This window comes from Myotis brandtii, unplaced genomic scaffold (genome assembly GCF_000412655.1).
Source record: "Myotis brandtii unplaced genomic scaffold, ASM41265v1 scaffold147, whole genome shotgun sequence".
In the NCBI taxonomy this organism is placed as follows: Eukaryota; Metazoa; Chordata; class Mammalia; order Chiroptera; family Vespertilionidae; genus Myotis; species Myotis brandtii.
The window spans coordinates 586,097-591,170 of record NW_005355292.1 but is presented as its reverse complement, the minus strand read 5'-3'; positions in this window follow the sequence as shown (position 1 = coordinate 591,170).

The window sequence follows — 5,074 nt, the reverse complement described above, 5'->3', positions numbered from 1 at the left end:
GGCGCCCTCGGTCACCTCGGCCTCACACAGCGGGTACCGGCTCAACGACTACGTGTGAGACCCCAGGGCCTGCGCCTCCCTGAGCCCAGGGGGCCCGGCACCCAGGACCCGGGCGCTAAGTTCACGTCTGGGCTGCTTCTGTGCCCAAAGGCAGCATGTGGGCGTGATGGGCCGGGAACCAGGGAGGAGGGAAGTGAGAGGAGAAACGCTCTTATACCAAAGACTACAGAGGTCCTTCTGGCTTTGTATTTATTCCATGTATTTATGTGGGTGACATGAAAGCAGCCGAGGCAAGAGCACCGTGGGGTTTGGTCCGTGGATTTGTCTGCAGGACGGGAATAAACCTGTTGGCTGTGGTTGTTTCTGAAACGCATAGTCTCCACTTCCGTTCGCGGAGGCGCTGGGAGCGGGGCGCACCGTGGGGCTCCGCCTCGGAAAGCCCGGGAATCGCCCAGGAGAGGGCAGGGCCACGCCTGGCGGGAGCATCACAGGAGCCCGGGCACGTCTTCATCCAAAACACGCCCGGCCGGTGTGGCTCAGTGGCTGAGCGTCAACCCATGTGCCAAGAGGTCAGGGCACAGGCCCGGTTCGGGCTCGGTCCCCAGCTGGGGGCATGCGGGAGGTGGCCGATCCGTGTTGATGTTTCTCTCTCATGGATGTTTCTCTCTCCCTCTCCCTCTTCTCTCTCTAAAATCAATAGAAAACATTAATTTAAAAAAAAAAATGCTCGAGCAACACCCATCCCAACAGGTGCCGAGTCCTGGCTTAGCCCGTGGCCGCAGGCAGCATGGGCTTCCTGGGGTAGAGACACGCGCCCTAAGTCACCAAGTAAAGACAGTCCCCTAGCAGCAGGCCCTCCAGGCCGGAGGCAGGTCAGAGGGGGGATGAGCCGTGCAGGTGGCCTGGCCCCCGGGGCGCTGGCGAGGAGCCGTGAGCAGCACTCCCAGGCCCCACAGGGTGTCACGGGCTGCCCGTCAGCGCAGGTACCAGGGCTGCTGACTGTCCTGTTAGCAGGAGGACCGCTGGGAGGACAGGTGAGGTCTGGCTGCTTTAAGACCCTGAGGATGCCTGCTGGCTGTGACCTAGCTCACATGTCAGAGCTGTAAATGCTCACACATGAACGCACACATGCACACACACACTCCCTCTCTCATGCACACACACACAGGCACACACTCTCTCATGCATACACGCACATACTCATGCTCACACACGCACACACTCTCATGCTCACATACACACGTGCACATACACACTCATGCACACACACTCATGCACACACACGTTTCTCTCTCGTGGATGTGTCTCTCTCCCTCCCTCTCCCTCTTCTCTCTCTAAAATCAATAGAAAACATTAATTTAAAAAAAATGCTTGAGCAACACCCATCCCAACAGGTGCTGAATCCTGGCTTAACACACTCTCTCTCATGCACACACACACGCGCACTCTCTCTCTCTCATGCACATACACACGCGCATGTGCCCATGATGTGCCCTGAGGGTGCATGTATGTGCTCTGCAGCTTCGCCCAGGAAAGCTCAGCTCCTTCCTGAAGACGGAAGAAACCTGGGCCCGTCACTGATCAGCAGGGCCCTCCCCTCCTGTGCCTGGTGAACAGCGATCAACCCGGAGGGCTGCTGCTGGGCACACGCGGTCGGACCACCTGGCTGCCCTGGGGGAAAGGAGTGACAGGTCCCCCAGCAGCTCCCTGTGGCCAGGGGGACCCTGGGCTGGGTGTCAGCCGGGAGCCTCCGCTGTCATTGCGTGGTCAGAGGAGGGCGAGGGCCTGGAGGGGACCTGCTCAACCAAGGCCAAGAGCCAAGGCCAACCATGGCACCTTCTTCTGCAGGAAACACCGATTGTAGACAAATGTGACCAGAAGTGGCAGTGCTCTGTGCGTGGCGGCCACGGAGGGGGGGCGGGGGGACAAGCAGAGGAAGCCCTGGGGAATGACAAGTCAGTCAGCTTTAACTACGATTCTAGGATTTAAAAAAGCTGCCATGCCCCACATTTCCTATGGTTTCCTCACCCGTTTCTCACCTTAGAGGAGACCTGAGTGTGTGAGTGTGAGTGTGTGTGTATGTATGTGAGTGTGTGTGAATGTGTGTGTGTGTATGTGTGTGTGTGAGAGAGAGAGACTGAAATCTGAGGTCCTATATATTTGAAGCCATTTCTTGATTCAAAAAGCACAAAGCCAATTACTGGGCAACTATCCAAAGGAAAACACAGACATTTCATTCTAGTAAATGATTTTAAAATACTACCAACTTGCTTTTGCAGGTGTGTGGGGCAGGGGAAGGGCATTAGCAAACAGCCCATTTCCTGCCCAGGGAAAGGCCCGATGAGGTCGCCCCATAAATCTGGAGGGGGGGCAGCCCCTGGGGGCAGATCACCGTGTCCTCCTCACCCCTCTGGCTCTGCAGCTTTGCCCCAGGAAAGCTCAGCACAGCACACACTTCCATTCCTTCCTCCCAGCTCCCCGCCCCCGCCACCACCCCTGAGGGGTAAATGACTGACAACTGGAGCTCTCTGCCCACCAGGCAGCCCACCGGTTCCTGCCCCCCACCCCACCCCCACCCCCAGCATCCACTGCTGCCTTTTGTCAGTCATCCCAGGCGTTTTTCCAAAATAAAGCATTTGCCTGCGTTTCCCATCCAGCATAACCAACAGCGAGAAGGCAGGACTCAAGGCCAGGAAAGCAGCAGGGTTTGGGTCGAGTGGCTTGGACAGGTGCCTCCCTCGGAGCACACCTGGGACCTTGCTGGGCATGGACAGACAGACAGACAGACGGACGGGAGGCAGCAGGCGGCCGGCCCCAGGACAGGGAAGGGGTGGTGGGGATGGGAGTGCAGGGCCACACCTGGGATCCTAGAACCCGGACAGGACCTGGTCCCAGCCCTCCCCTCAGATGACCCTCAGAGGGAGGGCTCACCTCCTTTCCATCCCTCGCTCCACAGACTCTTCTGCTAGGAAATTCAACATTCACATCTGAGTTTCTCCGTAACGCCAGGCAGGAGAATGTCGACGGCTTCGTTTCTCTAAAATCAAATCTGGTGCCCTCGCGGTGTTGCTCGGGGATAGAGCGTCTGCCCGTGGACTGGAGGGTTCTGGGTTAGATTCCGGTCAAGGTTACCTACCTTGATTGCAGGCTCCATCCCCAGCCCTGGTGAGGGGGCATACGGGAAGCAACCAATCAATGTGTCTCTCACATCGATGTTTCTCTCTCTGTCACTCCGCCTCCCTTCCACTCTCTCTCAAAATCAGTGGGGAAATATCCTCAGGTGCAGATCAACCAAAAAAATTAAATAAAATCGAATCTGGTGCTGATTGAAACCACAATGAGATACCGACACATGTCCACTAAGATGGCTAAAATGTGAAAGACTGACAGTATCAAGTGCTGACAAGGAGGTGAGGCAACTACAACTATTACTTCCATGAAGAAGGGTGTAAATTGGTGCCATCATGTTGGTAATGGGGAGGAGTACTGGGGGCGACTGGGTGCTGGTAAATTCCCTCTCTTGACTTGGGTGGTAGTTACACAGCTCTATCAGTCTATAATCGTTTATCCCGACAGACACTAATAACTGGGGTATTTGGGTTTGTTTTCCTTATGTCACCCTTTACACTGTCTCTTCCCCCCTAGATTGTAAACCTTCCTGTCCTAGTCACTTTCATTCCCATGGCCTTGCACTCAGCAGCTCAACCAGTGGCCTGTGGTTTACAGAAGACACCACCACGAATTCCCTTCAGACATGCAACTCCTCGCGTACTGTACATATGACTTAGTTTATGGAGTTTCTTTAACCCATGAGCACACAACTCCCCAGGACCACAGCTGCATGGAAAAGCCAGGCCTCCTGGCACCCTGGGTCCCCACTATGGGAAACAGGCGGGGCCTTGGCGAAAGCTGAAAGGGAAAGGGAGGCGACAGTGCAGGGCGCGCATTCTGTCCGGTGCACCGAGTCCACCCCTGCTCCCGAGTGGAGGTTCACCTCGTTTCACCAGGAAAGTCAGTGACAGAGAGAAACATTCCCCAAGGCCCACGTGTGGCAGAGTTATGGTCAGTGCTCTCGCTGACCTTCGCTAGGTGTTGATATGAAGGAGGGGAAGAGAGCAACGGGGAGGCCAGACATGTGGGCACGGCCATCGGGGCAGCTTCACCAGGAAGCTGTACCTTCTCTCCCAGGAACCACTGCCCGCTCCCTGCAGATTGCTGGGGGGAGGAACCGGACAAAGGGGAAGATGGGTGCACGCACAGTGAAGTTGGGGTGACGTAGGGAAGGTGCGTCCTGTCCATCTAGCCTGGAACAAAGGTAACTGGCCCGAGGGTGGAGTCAATGACGCCCATGGAAATGTGGGAACACATCCTCCCCAGACAAAGGGGTTTTCACTCTCTGGGTCCTCTTCCTTGACTCCTGCTTCCTCTCTCCCGCCATGCGGACGCCACATGCAAAGGTCTGCGCGGGGGACACAGCCCAGCCAGCCAGGCGCCGGGCGGACTGCGCACACACGGAGCGGGGGAGACATGGCTGGACTCCTTCCCAGGCGGGCGGAGGGAGAGGGGACCTGGGAAACTCAGGGGCTTAACTCCACAGAAACTTCCCACGACACCTCGTCCTCCCGTGGAGGCCTCCAGAAATTCCCACTCCAGTGGCACCGCAAGAAGCCCACTTCCACCTGCAGCAGGTGGGGACACGGAGGACACCCCACCGATGACAAATGCGGGGTCCTTGGGAAGACGCTCTGACCCAGGAACCTGGGGCTCCACAGTGTCTGCACCCCCACATAAACGACAGAGTTCAGGAAACCTGGCGATTGGATGCATCTTTCTGCTGCCTTGTTATTTGAACGATTACTTGGCTGCTGCAAAAAAATGGCTCATACAGAACCCCTCTGACAAAGCCCTCAGTAGACACTGTTCCATTTTCTTCCTTCATTTGCAATTGCTAAGGAGAGTCCTAGCTGGTGTGGCTCAGTGGATAGAGCGTCAGCCTGTGGACCAAATGGTTCCAGGATGCTCCTCCCCGACCTGGGCCCTGGTCAGGGCGCGTGCAAGAAGCAACCGATGGATG